General features: G+C 46.3%; 1 pseudogene; it reads right to left on the bottom strand.

Moving 5' to 3' along the window:
* Window positions 1–1317: 1317 nt before the first annotated feature.
* The window catches only part of LOC110169271 (WAS/WASL-interacting protein family member 2-like), a 28608-nt pseudogene continuing 7350 nt past the window's right edge, over window positions 1318–22575 (bottom strand).

Here is a 22575-nt window from a genome sequence, read left to right on the forward strand (position 1 = left end):
AATTAGGGGCAGAGGGAGAGGGAAGTCCGGGTTTAGACCTGGTTTAGTCCTGGGTTAGTTCTGCTTAAGTCCTAATTTAATTGGTCCCTTTTTGATTTGATCTCCATTAGTCCTGGTTCAGTCCTGGTTCAGTCCTGGTTCATGTTCTTCTTCTGAGCAGAGACTCCCAGACTTCCTTCACCCCAGACACTTCCTCCAGCTCCTCCAGTGGGACCTGAGGTGTTCCCAGTCCAGTCCAGAGACATGGTCCCTCCAGTGTGTCCTGGGTCTCCTCCTCCTCCTGCTGGGACATGAACACCTCCTGAGGGACACGTCCAGGAGACGTCAGAACAGACGTCCTCCCCTCAGACGCTCCTCTCCACGTGGAGGAGCAGCGGCTCTACTCCGAGCTCCGACCTCTGTCTCTAAGGGAGACGCCCGGACGTCCTGCGGAGGAAACTCATCTGTGTCTCTTGTATCGTAGATCTGGTCCTTCGGGTCATGACCAGAGCTCATGACCTGAGGTGATGTAATTATACAGTGGATAAAATTCCAATCAAATTATTTCATTTCCATAAACAGACTTTGTTTTCCTGGAGGCTGATCTACAAACACAACTCACCAACCACATGATGGATTTGGAAAAAAACAAAACCTGCAGCATCGAAATAAAACACTGTTCAAAAGTTGATTTGATCAACAAATCTGAGTCAATGAAAGAATAATCACGAGTGGATACGGTCGAACAATGAACTTTTCACTAAAAACCACCTCAAATTTCACCACAGAACATGAGGACAGATCCAGACCTGCAGCTGATGAAACTCTTCAGTTTAACTGGACAGATCAACAGAACCACCAAAACATAAAATATCCTGCTTCAGTCCTGGTTTAGTCCTGGTTTAGACCTGGTTTAGTCCTGGTTTAGACCTGGTTTAGACCTGGTTTAGTCCTGGTTTAGACCTGGTTTAGACCTGGTTTAGTCCTGGTTCAGTCCTGGTTTAATCCTGGTTTAGTACTGGTTTAGACCTGGTTTAGTCCTGGTTTAGACCTGGTTTAGTCCTGGTTTAGTCCTGGTTCAGTTTTAGACCTGGTTTAGACCTGGTTTAGACCTGGTTCAATCCTGGTTTAGTCCTGGTTCAGTCCTGGTTTAGTCCTGGTTTAGTCCTGGTTTAGTCCTGGTTCAGTCCTGGTTTAGACCTGGTTTAGATCTGGTTCAGTCCTGGTTTTAGTCCTGGTTTAGTCCTGGTTTAGACCTGGTTTAGTCCTGGTTTAGTCCTGGTTCAGTCCTGGTTTAGTCTCGTGTCTGAAATAAATCCAGAGTCAGATTTTGTGAGTAACTTTTTTATTTCAGATTTTTAGTTTCAGTTTCAGTTTCATGCAGAACGACGTCATGTTTGAACAGCCAATCACGCGCCTCGAACGGACCAGCGATTTATGTCCAAACGCTCATAAGGCAAAGAGAGAGAGGGAGGGGCCGAAGGGGGGTCCTGGTTTAGTCCTGGTTTAGTTCTAGTTTAGTCCTGGTTTAGTTCTAGTTTAGTCCTGGTTTAGTTCTAGTTTAGTCCTGGTTTCATTTCCAGTGTTAAACTTAATAAACACACAGTTTGTTCAAAGTAGCAGCTGAATTCAACAAAACAAAATAAAACAAAGACAAACGAACAACAGAATCCAAGTCCAGACCCAGACCCAGTCCAGACCCAGTCCAGACCCAGTCCAGACCCAGACCGGAGGACGGTTCAGGAACAGCTGCTTCTAAGAACATCGACCCAATCCAGTTCAGACCAAAATCCAAAACTAACTCATGTGAAAGACCTCATGTAGTCCTGGTTTAGTCCTGCTTTAGTCCTGTTTCAGACCTGTTTCAGTCCTGGTTTAGTCCTGGTTACCTCCACCAAGGAGGTTATGTTTTTGCCGGCGTTTGTTTGTTTGTTTGTTTGTCTGTTTGTTTGTTTGTCTGTTAGCAACATAACTCAAAAAGTTATGGACCGATTTTGATGAAATTTTCAGGATTTGTTGGAAATGTGAAAAGGAAGAACTGATTTCATTTTGGGGCTGATCCAGAACTTTGAAATTTTAGTTAACATTGTGGTAAATGGGGCCAAACATTTAGTTTCTCAATATCTGGGTTAATTATTGACCAAACCCCATGAAATGTGACTCAGAGATGGACAATGGGATCCTCTTTCATATTCCAAAGGCTGATCCAGATCTGATCCAGAAGACGGATTTTATCGCAATTTATATAAAAACTGGGGGTGGTCCTTGGCGGAGGTCTGCGCTCTCTGACTGCTTTTCTAGTTTAGTCCTGGTTTAGTCCTGGTTTAGTCCTAGTTTAGTCCTAGTTTAGTCCTAGTTTAGTCCTGGTTCAGTCCTGGTTCAGTCCTGGTTCAGTCCTGGTTTAGTCCTGGTTTAGTTCTGGTCTGAGTTGTATTCTGAGTTTTGACATTTTGGTTTCACTTTAACATCTTTAAAATGCTGTAAACTATGAATCATGGGTAATGTAGTCCACATGCAGGAGCGACAGGAGCGACAGGAGCGACAGGAGCGGCAGGAGCAGATCCCGGGTGGGTTCAGACAGGACCGCCTCAAATTGGCACTTTTTAAGAATCCACTAAAAAAAGCTGAAGAGTCGAAGAAGTTTGTGTCGGAAACTCAAAGTGCAGGTGCAAAATCAGAGCAGGGACTTCACCTGTCGACAGGCGGCAGGGGCGGAGGGGCAGGGACTTCACCTGTCGACAGGCGGCAGGGGCGGAGGGGCAGGGACTTCACCTGTCGACAGGCGGCAGGGGCGGAGGGGCAGGGACTTCACCTGTCGACAGGCGGCAGGGGCGGAGGGGCAGGGACTTCACCTGGCGACAGGCGGCAGGGGCGGAGCTCCACGCATCACTGCAACGACAACGAGAGCGACGAGTGAGGAATCGAACCCACAACCTGCTACAGGCACAGAGAAAACAACTCCACTCACAGACCTGGTTTAGACCTGGTTTAGACCTGGTTTAGTCCTGGTTTAGACCTGGTTTAGACCTGGTTTAGACCTGGTTTAGACCTGGTTTAGACCTGGTTTAGACCTGGTTTAGACCTGGTTTAGACCTGGTTTACCTGGTTCCTGGTTTAGACCTGGTTTAGACCTGGTTTAGTTTCCTGGTTTAGACCTGGACCTGGTTCAGACCTGGTTTAGACCTGGTTCTGGTTTAGAGTCCTGGTTTAGACCAGACCCTGGTTTAGACCCCTGGTTCAGACCTGGTTCAGACCTGGTTTCAGTAGACCCCGGTTTAGACCTGGTTTAGACCCGGTTCAGGTTCAGACCGGTTCAGACCCGGTTTCAGACCTGGTTTCAGACCTGGTTTAGACCTGGTTTAGACCTGGTTTAGACCTGGTTTCAGACCTGGTTTAGACCTGGTTTAGAGTTTCCTGGTTTAGACCTGGTTTAGACCTGGACCTGTTCAGACTGGTTAGACCTGGTTTAGACCTGGTTTAGACCTGGTTTCAGACCCTGGTTCAGACCGGTTCAGACCCGGTTTAGACAGACCTGGTTCAGACCAGACCTGGTTCAGACCTGGTTTAGACCTGGTTCAGACCCCTGGTTCAGACCTGGTTTAGACCTGGTTTAGACCTGGTTTAGACCTGGGCCTGGTTTAGACCTGGTTTAGACCTGGTTTAGACCTGGTTTAGACCTGGTTTTAGACCTGGTTTAGACCTGGTTTAGACCTGGTTCTGGTTTAGACCTGGTTTAGACCTGGTTTCAGACCTGGTTTAGACCTGGTTTAGACCTGGTTCAGACCTGGTTAGACCAGACCCTGGTTTCAGACCTGGTTTAGACCTGGTTTAGACCTGGTTTAGACCTGGTTTCAGACCTGGTTTAGACTGGTTTAGACCTGGTTTAGACCTGGTTTAGACTGGTTTCAGACCTGGTTCAGACCTGGTTTCAGACCTGGTTTAGACCTGGTTTAGACCTGGTTTAGACCTGGTTTAGACCTGGGACCTGGTTCAGACCTGGTTTAGACCTGGTTTAGACCTGGTTCAGACCTGGTTTAGACCTGGTTTAGACCTGGTTTAGACCAGACCTGGTTTCTGGTTTAGACCTGGGACCTGGTTTAGACCTGGGTGGTTAGACCTGGTTTAGACCTGGTTTAGACCTGGTTCAGACCTGGTTTAGACCTGGTTTAGACCTGGTTTTAGACCTGGTTAGACCTGGTTTAGACCTGGTTTAGACCTGGTTTAGACCTGGTTTAGACCTGGTTTAGACCTGGTTCAGACCTGGTTTAGACCTGGTTTAGACCTGGTTTAGACCTGGTTCAGACCTGGTTTACCTCGGTTGGCTTTGCTGGGGTAGATCTTGGTGAAGTGTCTGAATTCTTCTGGAGGAGGAAAATCGTCCAAAGGATGAAACGAATATTTAGACTCAAAATCATCTGAAAAACAAAGAAACAGAAAAAATGAAAAAAACAAACGAGAAAAACTGAAAACACAAAACGACAAAGAGAAAGAGAAAGAGAAAGAGACAGGACCAAGAATCAGGGACGGACGAGTCCTGGTCTAGTCCTGGTCCGGTCCTGGTCTAGTCCTGGGTTAGTCCTGGTCTAGTCCTGGGTTAGTCCTGGTCTGGTACTGGTCCGGTCCTGGTCTAGTCCTGTTCTGGTCCTGGTCTAGTCCTGGGTTAGTCCTGGTCCGGTCCTGGTCCGGTCCTGGGTTAGTCCTGGTCCGGTCCTGGTCCGGTCTTGGTCTAGTCCTGGTCCTGGTCCGGTCTTGGTCTAGTCCTGGGTTAGTCCTGGTCCGGTCCTGGTCCGGTCCTGGTCCAGTCCTGGGTTAGTCCTGGTCTGGTCCTGGTCCGGTCCTGGTCCAGTCCTGGGTTAGTCCTGGTCTGGTCCTGGTCCGGTCCTGGTCCTGGTCCGGTCTTGGTCCAGACTCACCGATGTGGACTCGGGGGGAGCAGGGTCCGTTGCGGTGGGGGTGGGAGGGGGGCGGGGGGGGCGGGGCTGCGGGGGTGCGCGGGGGAGGGGGGGGCTTTCCTCTGGAGGGGGGGTCGGAGGGGGCGGGGCCGTGCACGGAGGGGGCGGGGCTACCGTGAGTCCTGCCGGGCGGAGGGGGCGGGGCCTCTCTGCAGCCGGGGCGGGGCGATGACATCACCGGAGTGGGAGGGGCTGAAACAGAGACACGGGTTTAACATCGATATATCGAAAAAAAACTAAAGGATCGAACATCAGACACGAAAACGCTCCTCGTGTTCCTAAAAAAACCTCCCATTTTTAGAACAGAACAGAACCTTCAGAACCTTTAGAACGTTTCCTGAACGTGTTTAGAACCACAGAATCTGGATCAGAACAAGTCGAGCACAGAGACAAAGTCTCCGTTCAGTCTGCAGGTTTAACGCTCAATTCTGATGTTTTTGTGAAATCCGATGTTTTTTCGAGGTGGTTCACATTTCCAGTTAAATGTGACTTGTGTGTGACTCCAGTGTGAACATTAAACGGTCCAAAAGTGTCCCACATGTGACACTGGAGACACGACGACGTCAACCAGCGAGCGTCTCTGTGTTTACACAAGTTGAACAAACATGGACGCAGCATCGAGCACCTGGAGATTTTAAAGTTCCTCTCGTACCGGAGCCACAACATGAACAACTGACTTGTTTTAAGGAGGAGATTGAGAAGGAGAAGGAGCAGGTTTTTGGTGGTGGTGTTTTGTGGTGAGTGGAGATGTGCTTCACTTCAGTCACATGGATCATGAACAGTTTTCTCTACTTCAGTGCAGAATAGTGACGTTTGTGTCTTGTTGATGACGTGTAGGTGGATGAATGTGACCTGACTGTTCACACTCAAGTCACATGTTAAAGATCAGATATGGATCAGTTTCAGGAGCACAGATCCAAGTGTCCTGGTCACATGTGAAAACATCACATCTGTGTGGTTCAGACATGAAAAGATCAGATACAGAAACATAGAGACAAAACATCTGATTTGGAAACTTCAGGAGCATCTGAACACAGACATAAAGTGACCAGACGTTCTGAAATCGAATCTGTCTCTAAATGTCCAGAATCTTGAGGAGTTATTTCCTGATAAACTTTAAAAACCTGCACGCCGTCCTCACTGCAGACCTGATCACATCTATGTGCAGGTTGTGTCACATACAAAGTGTCGATGCGGCCGACGCGCTGCTGAAACATTCACCTGAAGCTGCTTCAGACGCTCAAATGAAACACTGAAGAAAAACCTCAGTCAACAGAGAAGAACGTCTGACTGAAGGACAAGCAAACAGGACGCAACAGATGCCACGTTTGTGAGGCAGGTGCGGCAGGTGAGGCAGGTGCGGCAGGACCACAATCAAGTTTTCCCTACATCATGTAGTTTATCTCACTATGTTAAGGTCATTTACACTGACACGTCTCACTGAATCACCGTATCTGAAACGATCTGCGTCCACACTCGTCACTTCTGTTTCCTCCAAAACTTTGACACATTGAGTGCGTTTACATGCACATCAATAACCCGGTTATGATCGGGTTTTTTGAGTGTCCCGGTTTCTTGACGGTGCATGTAAATGCAGTAACCCGGTTTCAGTGTCCCGGTTATTAGAAACCAGGTTACTGTAGCTGGTTTATTCCGATAGTAACCGGGATACTGTGACATGTAAACGCAGTATCCCGGTTACTGCAGCATAAAGTTGAGTCGCATGCGTCAAAAAGACACTTTCCAGCCTTTCACCACAACAGTAGTGACATAAATAAATTGACCAACATAAATAAAGTGACCAAACGAGTGAAATGACTGTAAAATTAAGAGCTGCGCTAAACCTGCACACGTACGACCTGCACACGTACGACCTGCACACGTACGACCTGCACTCGTACGACCTGCACTCGTACGACCTGCACTCGTACGACCTGCACTCGTACGACCTGCACTCGTACGACCTGCACTCGTGTGACGCTGAAAAGCTAAAACATGAACTATCTCCTATACGATATACGCACAGAACAGACTCACCATCATCAGCGCCTCTTCTGTCACAGAAATAAAACACATAATCCACAGAGTCGTGTCTTTTAGTCCAAAAGAAACTGATCACATCAGCGGCGCAAGGAGCGAGTTGTTTTTATCGCCGCTAACAGTTTATGCTAATTAGCCTACGGTCTTAAGTTTCGTTTCTGTAAAACATAAACAAATGTGATCAGAGCTGAATGATCTGATCAAACAGCTGATGTGTCTATAGTGTTTATGGTTTATATGTTGTAAAGTTGAGTTTATTTATGCAGAAGATTTTAATGAAGAATCTGTTGGTTTGATGTGTGCAGTGGATTGTGGGAGATCTCGTAGCTCCTTAGCTTCTTATGCTAAAGGAGCTCACGGTTTGTATTTTTCCTGGTTTATGAAATTGATTTAAGTTAATTTTTGCGCCTGTGCATTTGTAAGATTATGTCAAGAAACTGGGACACTCCATTTGATCATGTCCACGTGGATATGAGTCCTGGTTTCTCAGTGAACATGTAAACACAGTAACACGAACACTGACAGAACCGGGATATGGCGAATAACCAGGAAACTGATGTGCATGTGACGCACTCATTTATTTATGTTTGACACAAACTAAACGTTAAATCACATGACTCATTTGCATAAACTAATGTGTGATAAAAACTGTTGTTTCTTGTGTCTGATGTGGTTCAATTTGTGTTGGACTAAAGACACAGAGACTCAGTGGAATATGAGTGTTCTCCCTGTGTCAGAGGGGTGTTCTCTCTGTGACAGAGGGGTGTTCTCTCTGTGACAGAGGGGTGTTCTCTCTGTGTGACAGAGGGGTGTTCTCTCTGTGTGTCAGAGGGGTGTTCTCTCTCTGTGACAGAGACAGAGGGGTGTTCTCTCTGTGACAGAGGGGTGTGTCTCTCTCTGTGTCAGAGGGGTGTTCTCTCTGTGTCAGAGGGGTGTTCTCTCTGTGACAGAGGGGTGTTCTCTCTGTGTGACAGAGGGGTGTTCTCTCTGTGACAGAGGGGTGTTCTCTCTGTGTGACAGAGGGGTGTTCTCTCTGTGACAGAGGGGTGTTCTCTCTGTGTCAGAGGGGTGTTCTCTCTGTGACAGAGGGGTGTTCTCTCTGTGACAGAGGGGTGTTCTCTCTGTGTCAGAGGGGTGTTCTCTCTGTGACAGAGGGGTGTTCTCTCAGAGGGGTGTGTGTTCAGAGGGGTGTTCTCTCTGTGACAGAGGGGTGTTCTCTCTCTGTGACAGAGGGGTGTTCTCTCTGTGTCAGAGGGGTGTTTCTCTCTGTGACAGAGGGGGTTCTCTCTGTCAGAGGGGTGTTCTCTCTGTGACAGAGGGGTGTTCTCTCTGTGTGACAGAGGGGTGTGTCTCTCTCTGTGACAGAGGGGTGTCTCTCTCTGTGTGTCAGAGGGGTGTTCTCTCTGTGTGTCAGAGGGGTGTTCTCTCTCTGTGTGTCAGAGGGGTGTTCTCTCTGTGTGTCAGAGGGGTGTTCTCTCTGTGACAGAGGGGTGTTCTCTCTGTGACAGAGGGGTGTTCTCTCTGTCTGTGACAGAGGGGTGTTCTCTCTGTGTGACAGAGGGGTGTTTCTCTGTGTCTGTGTGTCAGAGGGGTGTCTTCTCTCTGTGTGACAGAGGGGTGTTCTCTCTGTGTGACAGAGGGGTGTTCTCTCTGTGACAGAGGGGTGTTCTCTCTGTGTCAGAGGGGTGTTCTCTCTGTGTCAGAGGGGTGTTCTCTCTGTGACAGAGGGGTGTTCTCTCTGTGACAGAGGGGTGTTCTCTCTGTGTGTCAGAGGGGTGTTTCTCTCTGTGTCAGAGGGGTGTTCTCTCTGTGTCAGAGGGGTGTTCTCTCTGTGTCAGAGGGGTGTTCTCTCTGTGACAGAGGGGTGTTCTCTCTGTGACAGAGGGGTGTTCTCTCTGTGACAGAGGGGTGTTCTCTCTCTGTGTCAGAGGGGTGTTCTCTCTGTGTCAGAGGGGTGTTCTCTCTGTGTCAGAGGGGTGTGCTGCTGATGCTCAGTCTGTTCTGTGTTTGTTTGTGTCTTGTCTGTTTCTTTTTGTCTTTTGTCGTTTGTTTAAACTGTTTTTCCGTAACCGCGTCACACGACGACGTCACGAACCAGAGAATCAGAAGCGGCGAGTCACAGTTTGATTCTCGTTTGTAATTTGAATAAAAACATAAATGTAGTGACTCACCTGCGGCTCTGGGCGGCGGGTCTCTGCTCGGGGGGGCGGGGCGGGCCGCCTGGTGGGAGGGGCTGGGGGCGGTGGGCCTGTTGTGGGCGGGGCTGGGCGGGGGAGGGGCGGGTCCTCGCGTGGGGGTGTGGCCCGGCGGGCGAGGGGGCGGGGCGTTTGTTCAGGGAGTTCTGTCTCTGCGGCAGGTCCGGGCCGCTCTCGGCGCCGTTCCCGTGGTACTGGGGAGGGGGCGGGGCCAGGGAGCAGGGGGCGGGGTTTCCTCCCGACGTAGGGGGGCGGGGTTTGGAGGCGGAGGGCGGGGTTGGGGGAGGGGCTTCTCTCTGTTGTAAGCAGTGACCGGGGGCGACGGGGCGTTACCGCGGCGACACTGAGGGGGAGGGGCCGGGGAGGACGAGGGGGGGCGGGGCCGTCGGCATCTTCGTGGCGTTGGCTCGGGGGGCGGGGCGCGGCGGCTCGCGGCGCTCGACCCGAAGAACCGTCTGGAACCAAAACGAAAAGAAAAAGGCACAAAAAAACAGAAAAGTGACGAGAAAGAGATAAAATAAAAACTTTAAAGTGTAATGAAACTTTCCTCCCCCTCCGTGACCTCTGACCCCCCCCGTGACCTCTGACCCCCCTCTGTGACCTCTGACCCTCCCGTGACCTCTGATCCCCCCTCAGGACTTTATCTGAATGTAAATTTCTCTGGGTGGAGTTTCACCTGCAGACGCTCGGAGTTTGGGGACTCCGCCTGGAAACAGGCCTCCGATTGGTGGAGCTGAACCCGAGGGACTGGTGCCTCCGCTCCCATTGGCTGCTCCTGCTGTAGCTCCGCCCACTTTGGGTTCTGGGGACAGATGATTGGACAGGAGTGAGAAGAGCCCGCCTCCTCAGCGTGACATCACTCAGGACGCCGTAAATGTTCAACATTTTGTGTTTGAGACGAATTTAAACATTTTAGACAAAGAGAAATCAACTCTGGAAGGAAGGAAAGAAGGAAAGGAAGGAAGAAGGAAGGAGAGAAGGAAGGAAGGAAGGAAGAAGGAAAGGAATGAAGGAAGGAAAGGAAGGAAGGAGAGAAGGAAGGAAAGGAAGGAAGGAAGGAAGGAAGGAAAGAAGGAAGGAAGAAGGGAAGGAAGGAAGGAAGGAAAGAAGGAAGGAAAGGAAGGAAGGAAGAAGGGAAGGAGGGAAGGAAGGAAGGAAGAAAGGAATAAGGGAAGGAAGGAAGGAAAGAAGGGAAGAAAGGAAAGGAGGAAGGAAAGAGGAAAGGAAGAAAGGAAGGAAAGAAGAAGGGAAGGAAGGAAAGAATGAAGGGAACGAGCGTTCTCTCTGTTCTGTTGTGTTCTAACGTTCCCTCATCAAAAACAGGTCTGAAGTTTGAGTAATCTAGTGATCTGTCCGGGTTTGTGATGCTGAACATTCAGAGCGTCCGAGGCGTGTGCAGAGGAAGTCCCGCCTCTTTGTTTTCTGAGTGCAAATGTGAGCGGCCATGTTTGTAGTTTTTGAGCCGGACTTCCTCTTGGTGTTAGATCGGACAGATGTTTTAGAGTGAAGCGAGAGAAATGAGGCGGAAATGGAACCACAGACGGAACCGCAGACGGAACCATAAACGGAACCACAGACGGAACCGCAGACGGAAACACAAGACGGAACTGCAGACGGAAACACAGACGGAAACACAGACGGAACCACAGACGGAAACACAAGACGGAACCACAGACGGAACCATAAATGGAACCATAAACGGAACCGCAGACGGAACCACAAACGGAACCGCAGACGGAACCATAAATGGAACCATAAACGGAACCGCAGACGGAACCACAAACGGAACCGCAGACGGAACCATAAATGGAACCATAAACGGAACCGCAGACGGAACCACAAACGGAACCGCAGACGGAACCATAAATGGAACCATAAACGGAACCGCAGACGGAACCACAAACGGAACCGCAGACAGAGTAAAGATGTAAAGACGAGACGAGTAAAGAAACACGCCGCCACAGCTCCAGACGAGTCACAGCGCCCCCTACAGACGAGTCACACCGAGTCACAGCGCCCCCTACAGACGAGTCACACCGAGTCACAGCGCCCCCTACAGACGAGTCACACGAGTCACAGCGCCCCCTACAGACGAGTCACACCGAGTCACAGCGCCCCCTACAGACGAGTCACACCGAGTCACAGCGCCCCCTACAGACGAGTCACACCGAGTCACAGCGCCCCCTACAGACGAGTCACACCGAGTCACAGCGCCCCCTACAGACGAGTCACACGAGTCACAGCGCCCCTACAGACGAGTCACACCGAGTCACAGCGCCCCCTACAGACGAGTCACAGCGAGTCACAGCCCCTACAGACGAGTCACACCGAGTCACAGCGCCCCCTACAGACGAGTCACACCGAGTCACAGCGCCCCCTACAGACGAGTCACAGCGCCCCCTACAGACGAGTCACACCGAGTTACAGCGCCCCCTACAGATGAGTCACACCGAGTCACAGCGCCCCCTACAGACGAGTCACACCGAGTCACAGCGCCCCCTACAGATGAGTCACACCGAGTCACAGCGCCCCCTACAGATGAGTCACACCGAGTCACAGCGCCCCCTACAGATGAGTCACAGCGCCCCCTACAGACGAGTCACACCGAGTCACAGCGCGCCCCCTACAGACGAGTCACAGCGCCCCCTACAGACGAGTCACAGCGCCCCCTACAGACGAGTCACACCGAGTCACAGCCCCCCCTACAGGCAGAACGCCGTCACATCAGCTCTGCTCCAAACGAGTCCAGGTCATTTTGTTTGTGTTTGAGTTCCTCTTTTATCACGGGAATAAATATTTGAAAAATATTAATCTCAAAATGTCCCTTTGACCTTATCTGTCACTTCCTGTTCTCTGTCTTTGTATCATGAGACTAAAATATATAGTATAGTATAAAATAAATAAGTTTTCATGCAGAGTGTACGTTTTGTTTGTGATTTATTGTGATTTATTTTTGATTTTGAGCACAGTGTACCTCAGAAAATCAGTTCAGGTCAGAAACACAAACAGAATTAACACATAAGGCACCGGATTATATATTATACTGTTGATTTTTGAGGAAATGAAAGGATTTTGAGTTTGTTTTACAGGTGACTTTGTGTTCAGTTAAACCTCAGTGATGTTTAAAGTGAAAGTGTTGTGTTTTTATTCAGATGTTCACACTAAACTGCACAGTCTCTTGTGTTAAACTGTTTTGTTGTGTAAAGTGCTTGATCCTGATCAGAACTAAACAGGAAAATCCAAAACTTTTCTGTATCATTTCAGACAAACTCATGACGACTGGAGTTTGGTGACGTGTTTTTATGGGTTGGGTTCGATCCCCGGGTCGCCCGGGCGTTTCTGTGTGGAGTTTGCATGTTTCTCCCTGTGTCTGGATGAGTTTCCTCCGGTTTCCTCCATCAACCCAAAACCTACTGCACGTCTCCAGAACAGTTGATAGTTAAAGTCAGTTAAAAACAATCAATTCAATCATTGTGTCCTTAGGCAAGTCACTTCATCCACACTGCCTTGTATGAAAGTGGTGTGTGTGTGTGTGTGTGTGAGTGATGGTGGTGGTCGGAGGGACCGATGGTGCTGAGTGGCATGACAGCCGCGCCTCTGTCAGTCTGCCCCAGGGCAGCTGTGGCTACAATAGTAGTTTACCATCACCAGGTATAAAGTGAATGAATAAAGCTGAATAATGCTGTGTAAAGCGTCTTTGGGGACAAAAAATGTGTGTGAAAAGCGCTATAGAAATAAAGACTTACGTACTTACTGACTTTTTATCATGGATCAGATCTGGAGAAAATCAAACTAATAATGATCAGGTCAGTTTCTGCTTTTGGCCTTTGCACAAAAACTTCTTTTAGTCTCATGATACAAAAGCAGAAACAGAAGTGACAGATCAGGTCACAGGGACAGTTTGACCTTGATATTTTTCACATATAAATATTTGTTCATTATAGAAACTAGAGCCTGAACTGTTCGACTTCAGTCTGAACAAAACACAAACTCTGAAGGGATTTTTCTCAGTTTCACTCTGGAGAGTTAAACTCTTCTGCTTCTGTGGGACAGAAGTGTGGAGGACAAAATGTACAAGTCCAAACTCCAGAACAATGTAGAGTGAAGTCAGACCAACGTCTGAAGTCCTGGTTTAGTCCTGGTTTAGTCCTGGTTTAGACCTGGTTTAGATCTGGTTTAGATCTGGTTTAGTCCTGATTTAGATCTGGTTTAGTCCGGGTTTAGTCCTGGTTTAGTCCTGGTTTAGACCTGGTTTAGACCTGGTTTAGTCCGGGTTTAGTCCGGGTTTAGTCCTGGTTTAGTCCTGGTTTAGCGGTTATGTTTTTTTACACACAAACTGAACTGGAGCCAGAGTCCATGGAGCCCAGTGAGGCCCGTGAACACTTCCTGTTTGGAGCGCGGCGTCAGTGTGTTCACGTCTGTAAACCGTCTGTGGTCACGACGAGAACAAATCAAGTCTGGATGAATAAACAGACAGAGACAGAAGAGATGCAACGATACGATTTTCCCACGATTCGATACGAATCTCGATACTTCAGAAAATAAACGACGCACAAAGGCCACGAGGATCGAAACAGGACACAGAACAGACACGTGCACAAATACTGAAATATCGATATATCGTATGGTTTAATGTGATGATTCAGTATCGGTATCGTGGGCTGATGTATCGATATTTCACCAAGAGGATTTTTTTGGTTTATTTTACTCAATTATTTTGTTCCAGTTCCAGTTTTGTTGTTTGTTTATGCAACACATTTTACGTTTTCACTGTTTTGACGATTAAAATGTTTAAAGTGTTTCAGATGAACTTTACACAAGAAGAAGTGATTTAACAAAGACTTTTAGACGTTATTTTTATTTCACCGTATCGAATTAAAAGTGCACAGTCTTGAGGTCTGCATCGTATCGTGGCCTATGAATCGAGGTTTGTATCGTATCGACAACTTCTTAATGATACTGATCCCCAGACACCAGTATCGAACAATTCAATATTATATGGAATACAGTTGCATCCCTGATAGATGGACAGACAAACAGAGAGAGAGAGAGAGAATAATCAATAGATAAAAAGATAAATAAATATTTGTAGAGTTACGTTGGGTTTGGGCTCCGGCGGCAGCGACAGAAACAGAGACAAAAACATCACATGAACATGCTCCACAAACACACAAACAACACAACAACAACAACAACAACACAAACAACAACAAACACACAAACAACAACAAACAACAACAACAACAACACAAACAACAACACAAACAACAACAAACAACAACAACAACAACAACAACAACACAAACAACAACAACACAAACAACAACACAAACACACAAACAACAACAACACAACACAACAACACAAACAACAACAACACAAACACCAACAACACCACAAAACAACAACAACACAAACAACACAAACAAACAACACACAACAACACAAATAACACCAGCCTACGACAGTCTGCTGCAGCAGTGTGACAGGTGCGTCAGGTGTGACAGGTGTGACAGGTGTGACAGGTGTGACAGGTGTTGACAGGTGCGTCAGGTGTGACAGGTGCATCAGGTGTGACAGGTGAGACAAGTGTGACAGGTGCGTCAGGTGTGACAGGTGCGTCAGGTGTGGTGTTATCAGAGAGGAGGACACAGAGGCAAAAACACAAACACACCACGTTCACAGGGAGGCACACACAGGTACAACACCAGGATTAGTTTCACTTTCACTTTCACTTTTAATCCATGAACATGTGATGATAGTTTAGTCGTTTAAATCTTTACAGTCACCAGAAAATAAAAACGTTTTTCTACAGGGACGATATTTTGCTAAATAGATTCTTGATGTTCTGATGTTCCTGGTCACGCTCAGAGCTGCAGTTGTGTTTGTTTGAGTGACTCTTTATTCTGAGTCTGTCTCCAAACGCTCTGCTCCACCCTGTGATGTCACAAAGTGGTCATTTCCAAGTTCTCAGCTCCTTTTCTCTTTAGTTCAGTCGACATCGGCGACTCCACGACTGAAATGATCCAGATGATTCTAGTGAAGGTGTGTGGAGTTTAAAAACGCAGTGGAGCACTTCCTGTATCACCACATGATGACATCACAAGGTGGAACATGAATGATTTTTGGGTTTGTGTGTTAAACATGTGAATGAAACAAAATACAACTGCAGGTCTGTGTGTGTCGAGGAAACAAACCTCAGAGCAGAGGGACACTGGCCACGTTTACATGATGTTTTTAATTCCAATTTAATTGTTCAGAATATCTGAGTTTGACGAGACGTCACAGGGCGACGTTTGTCAGCGCAAAATCAGACGGAGGGAAGGAAGTGAACCGACTGGAGGAAAATGCCGATGTGTTGTGTAGTTTACGACTGTGCCAATTGTTCTAACTGAGAGAAGGAAAAGACTTTTTTTTTTAGAGAACCGAATATAGTCGAACACAAAGGTCAGAAACTTTGTTTGCGTCGGGAGGAGCAGAATTCACTAACGCTCGTGTCTGCAGTGACACTTCAACAAAGGTTTGTTACAAAGATAAATAGTTTTTTGTGGTTTACCTAAACATAAACGAATCATTAACGGAGAACGACGTTTGTTGACATTAAATAGTTCAGATAGAGGTAAGTGCCGATACTAGGGATGGGCACGATTAATCGATTAATCGAAAATTGATCATTAAGAATTTCATGGATTCCGTTCATTTTACTGGACAAACTGAATGTATGTGTGTGTGTCGTGACCAAACAGGTGTGTACATGTGTCTCTGCATCAGAAGGAGCGACACACAAACAGTGGGTCAGTCTGTAACGAACCGAAGCACAAATGTGGATTTAACCAGGATTTGTAGAAGAAATTCCACACTTTCCGTTGCGTTGGGACAAGTGTGAGTCCATGTGCACAGTGGATAAAGCAGCACATATGTTTCTGTGTCCAGTGGGAAAAAGTTTTTCCAGGTGAGAGTCGCTCAATGTGGATGACGAGGCCCCGCCCCCCTCCCCCCGTACGCTGTCCTGGTTTTGACAAACACAAATCTGGTCACACTGACCTGTATTCACCTGAGTCATGTCTTTTAATCCAACACAAGTTGAACCACATCAGCGACACAAGAGCTGGAGTTTTATCTTCACTTAGTTTATGTAAATTAGTGATGTGGTTTTAAGTTTTGTTTCTGTGAGATTTGAACAAAACTGAATTAAACACATTATAATGTCAAACAGCTGATGTGGATCTAGAGTCGTTATGTTTATATGTCGTAAAGTTGAATTTATTGATGCAGATTAGTGCAGATAGTAATAATAATGATGATCATTTTAATATAAAAACGTTAAGGATTAATCGATAATCGATCGTTAATTCTTCTGATGATCGATTAAAAAAATGTCATCGAATGCCCGTCCCTAGTGTCGACGTTTGTTGACATTAAATAGTTCAGATAAATCGGTCACTGTCGATACACTGCAGTTTTTCCCATAACGTCGATACACATAAAATAAGAGAAACACTCCCCCCGGCCAAGACCAAACATCATCATCATTTAGACGTTTTGCACCGAGGTTGAGGACACATCCACTGACAAAAAAAGTTCTATTCCTCCAAACTTTTCGTCTGAAGAGATCAATACTTCATGATCTCCTCTGCCTCGATTGTCGGCAAATCTTTTACTTCGGTTGAAAATTCTCTCATTTTCAATAAGATCAGGGTCACGTCCAATATATTTGTGGACTAACTGCTCGTACTTTTGCCTCGTTACTGACTCTAAATCCTGACAATAACAACTCTTCTCCATATCTGTGTTTCTCCTGTCGTGTTTGTTTGTTTGTCGTGTTTGTCGTGTTTGTTTGTCGTGTTTGTTTGTCGTGTTTGTTTGTCGTGTTTGTCGTGTTTGTTTGTCGTCGTGTTTGTTTGTCGTGTTTGTTTGTCGTGTTTGTTTGTCGTGTTTGTTTGTCGTGTTTGTTTGTCGTGTTTGTCTTCACTTCCTGCCCTCCGCCTGAAATTCGCGCGTCATCGTGATCACGTGACCGAAACCCTCCTGTTAAATAATTCTGAATTTAAATATTCTCTTTGGAGTTTACGTGGAAATAATCATTCTGAATTGAGGTTTACGCGGAAAACTCGTTAAATCGTCTTTATTTAATTCAGCTATTTACAGAATTCAGCTGCTCCCGGCTTTTCTGTCGTCTCGGTTTGTCGTTCCTCCACGGGCACAAACTTTCATTTTTCGTCAGAATTAAATGTTTTTTTTTCCAGAATTAAATCTCTCATGTAAACGTGGCGAGTTTGGTCAAAGGTCAAGTCTCCGCTCGTCCCTTTTCGTTTCTTTAATCGTCCTGAACATTTTTCATTTTTGAGTTTTCGGGTGAACAGTGATGTGAGTGCGTCCTCTGTCTCTGCTCCTCTCCCTCCGCCGCGCTCTGGACCTGCAGCCGCCACCGAGTCCGGGTCACGCCTGCGTTTGACCCGTCCTCCAGTGTCTCTGTTAAACCTGCATTTGACCCGTCTCAGTCTGTAATAATCAGAAATCAATGACATGATAACCCTCCAACACCTTTAATCTGGCCCTCGTCTGATTTTCTACTCAAATATTGTAATGATATTTTCTATTAAAATCTTGTTAATTTTCTGTGGTGTTTATCACAGCAGCGTCTCCAGCGTCTCTGTACGTGGCCCCTCCCACCAGAGCAGCACAAATGAAGACTTGTCTCTTTCCAAACGCTCTTAAAGGACGATGGTTTTGACTGTTGACCGTGACACCCTCATCAGAAAAATGTCCAACATGAGAAAAGTGGAGCCGAGTGCAGGATTTTACAACAAAAATGGACTTATTCCTGTTTACAGACAAGTTCATGTTCAAACTTTGTGTTGAAATTGTATTTTTCTTAAAGTTTCAGGTTGTTCATAATATTATAATATTTTGTAAAAGAAAGAGTTCATCAATTCAAAAAGATTTGTGTAATAGATTTGTGTTTCTCTGCACAAATATTTGAACTTCTTGTTATTTTTGGGGTTTATATGACATGAGTTTTCTGATCCGGACACTTTGAGATCAAAGTCGGTTGGACTCGACCCCCGGAACAACATGAGTTTGGTTCCTGGTTTACGGCACGTCTAAATGGACAAACTTACAAAGTCCTGAACTGTTTCAGCCTCAGGTTTTCTCAGGGGAGGAGTTTTGTCCCTGAGAAAAGTCAGAGGCTGAAACACGTCGGCGCCTCTCGACTCCGGACGTCACCAGATCATCACCGAACCACCAACAGCCAAAACAAACCACACAGAACAGAACCCAGGGACCTTCTGACTGTGAGCACACGGGGCTAACCACTCTGCCACCATCACACGTACTCGTACTCTGCCACTAACTGTAGGCACTGCTCTGTCTGAAACTCTGAGACTTTAATCTGAGCTGTTTGAACCCAGTCTGACCTGAAGGAACCTGACTGACCTGAAGGACCTGACTGACCTGGCTGACCTGAAGGACCTGACTGACTCTGAACAGGTGAGCCGACCTGAGTTTTCAGCCTTAATCTTAAAACTGTTTTGTCTGTGTTTGTTCACGTGTGCACTGTGTCTCCATGGTAACCGCTGAACATTCTACCATAGACACAGATGTACAACCCCCCGCGTGTGGTTAGAGCCTGTATCTGCGGCGTCGGTCGGTCCAGAGCGCGGCGCCGGAGCGTCTACGGGAGCTCTTACTGTCTGAGGAGGAGGAGGTCCGCTGCGCCCCCTGCTGGAGATACTGGTACAAACGGAAGTACGGGTGCTCGGAGGGCGGGGGCTTACTGTCCGGCGGGCTGTGGGCGAGGGGCGGAGTCTGCGTCGGGGGCGGGCTCTGCAGCGACGGGGGGCGGGGCTGGTGGAGCCGCGGCGCGCTCCTGTCGTTCACCTCCGTCACCTTTCGCAGTTTGGCGCCTCGGCAAATGTCGGACAGAAGAGCCCCGCGGTCGACGGCGAGAGCGGGAGGGCATCTGGAGGACTGACACACACACACAGAGAGACACACACACAGACACAGACAGACACACACGCACACACAGACACACACACACACAGACACACACACACACACACAGCACACACACACACACACACACACACACACAGCACACACAGCACACACACACAGACACACACACACACACACACACAGCACACACACACACAGACACACACACACACACACACACACACACACACAGACACACACACACACACACACACACAGCACACACAGACACACACACACACAGACACACACACACACACACACACACACAGACACACACACACACACAGACACACAGACACACACACACACACACACACACACAGACACACACAGACACACACACACACACACACACAGACACAGACACACACAGACACACACACACACACACACACACAGACACACACACACACACACACACACACACACAGACACACACACACACACAGGACACACACACAGACACACACACACAGACAGACACACACACACAGACACACACACACACACACAGACACACACACACACACAGACACACACAGACACAGACACACACACAGCACACAGACACACACACACACAGACACACACACACGCACACACACAGACACACACACACACACAGAACACACACACACAGACACACAGAACACACACACACAGAGAGACATGCACACACACACACAGACACAGACACATGCACACACAGGCAGAGAGACATGCACACACACACACAAACACACAGGACTTATTATTATTAGTAACATCCAGGTCTAAATCAAGTCTAAACCAGGACTAAACCAGGACTAAACCAGGACTAAACCAGGTCTAAACCAGGACTAAACCAGGATCTAAACCAGGTCTAAACCAGGTCTAAACCAGGACTAAACCAGGTCTAAACCAGGTCTAAACCAGGACTAAACCAGGTCTAAACCAGGTCTAAACCAGGTCTAAACCAGGTCTAAACCAGGTCTAAACCAGGACTAAACCAGGTCCGTGTGTGTTCTAGTCTCTGTGTGTTACACTTGTTCTGATCCAGATTGTTCTAAACACATTCAGGAAAGGTTCTGCTCTGTCCTGAAAATGTTTTTTTTTAGGATCCAGACCAGAGAAAAAACAGGATCTAGTTTGGATTTTAGTTTTTGGATTTCAGATTTTTTTACACAAATAAATATGAAGCTGTTATTCTCTTGTTTTTGGAGTTATACTGGTGTTTTCACAGTAAACTCATGAGCTGCGGCAGGTGCAGAGGCAGGTGCAGAGGCAGGTGCAGCAGGTGCAGAGGCAGGTGCAGAGGCAGGTGCAGAGGCAGGTGCAGAGGCAGGTGCAGAGGCAGGTGAGTTTACCTGGCTGAGGGCGGGGGGAGGTGGGGGGCCCCCTGGTGGAGGAGGAGGGACAGGCATCGTGCTGCTGTGGCTCACACACCTGGAACGACACAGAAGAGCAGAGTTTACATCTGTGAGGAGCGAGACACGTTCACACCACAACTCTAACAACTCTAACAACTCTAACTCTAACTCTAACAACTCTAACAACTCTAACTCTAACAACTCTAACAACTCTAACAACTCTAACTCTAACAAGTCTAACAAGTCTAACAACTCTAACAACTCTAACAACTCTAACAACTCTAACAAGTCTAACAAGTCTAACAACTCTAACAACTCTAACAACTCTAACAACTCTAACAACTCTAACAACTCTAACTCTAACAAAACTCTAAGTCTAACAAGTCTAACAAGTCTAACAACTCTAACAAGTCTAACTAACAACTCTAACAAGAACTCTAACAACTCTAACAACTCTAACAACTCTAACAACTCTAACAACTCTAACTCTAACAAGTCTAACAACTCTAACAACTCTAACAAGTCTAACAAGTCTACAACTCAACTCTAACAAGTCTAACAAGTCTAACAAGTCTAACAACTCTAACAAGTCTAACAACTCTAACAAGTCTAACAACTCTAACAACTCTAACAAGTCTAACAAGTCTAACAACTCTAACAAGTCTAACAAGTCTAACAACTCTAACAAGTCTAACAAGTCTAACAACTCTAACAAGTCTAACAACTCTAACAACTCTAACTCTAACAACTCTAACAACTCTAACAAGTCTAACAAGTCTAACAACTCTAACAACTCTAACAAGTCTAACAAGTCTAACTCTAACAAGTCTAACAAGTCTAACAACTCTAACAAGTCTAACAACTCTAACAACTCTAACAACTCTAACAAGTCTAACAACTCTAACAACTCTAACAACTCTAACAAGTCTAACAAGTCTAACAACTCTAACAAGTCTAACAACTCTAACAAGTCTAACAACTCTAACAACTCTAACAAGTCTAACAACTCTAACAACTCTAACAACTCTAACAAGTCTAACAACTCTAACAAGTCTAACAACTCTAACAAGTCTAACAACTCTAACAAGTCTAACAAACAACTCTAAACAACTCTAACAAGTCTAACTCTAACAACTCTAACAACTCTAACTCTAACAACTCTAACAACTCTAACTCTAACTCTAACAACTCTAACAACTCTAACAACTCTAACTCTAACAACTCTAACAACTCTAACTCTAACAACTCTAACAACTCTAACAACTCTAACAACTCTAACAAGTCTAACTTTAACAACTCTAACAACTCTAACAACTTTAACAACTCTAACAACTCTAACTCTAACAACTCTAACTCTAACAACTCTAACTCTAACAACTCTAACAACTCTAACTCTAACAACTCTAACAACACTAACAAGTCTAACTCTAACAACTCTAACAACTCTAACAACTCTAACAACTCTAACAACAACTCTAACTCTAACAACTCTAACTAACAACTCTAACAACTCTAACAACTCTAACAACTCTAACTCTAACAACTCTAACAACTCTAACAACTCTAACTCTAACAACTCTAACAACTCTAACAACTCTAACAAGTCTAACAACTCTAACAACTCTAACAAGTCTAACAACTCTAACAACTCTAACAACTCTAACAACTCTAACAACTCTAACAAGTCTAACAAGTCTAACAAGTCTAACAACTCTAACTCTAACAACTCTAACAAGTCTAACAAGTCTAACAAGTCTAACAAGTCTAACAAGTCTAACAAGTCTAACAACTCTAACAACTCTAACAACTCTAACAACTCTAACAACTCTAACAAGTCTAACAACTCTAACAACTCTAACAACTCTAACAACTCTAACTCTAACAACTCTAACAACTCTAACAAGTCTAACAACTCTAACAAGTCTAACAAGTCTAACAACTCTAACAACTCTAACAACTCTAACTCTAACAACTCTAACAACTCTAACTCTAACAACTCTAACAACTCTAACAACTCTAACAACTCTAACTCTAACAACTCTAACAACTCTAACA

This window comes from Boleophthalmus pectinirostris, unplaced genomic scaffold, assembly GCF_026225935.1.
Source record: "Boleophthalmus pectinirostris isolate CB_2022bp ecotype Guang Dong unplaced genomic scaffold, ASM2622593v1 HiC_scaffold_17, whole genome shotgun sequence".
Classification (NCBI taxonomy): domain Eukaryota; kingdom Metazoa; phylum Chordata; class Actinopteri; order Gobiiformes; family Gobiidae; genus Boleophthalmus; species Boleophthalmus pectinirostris.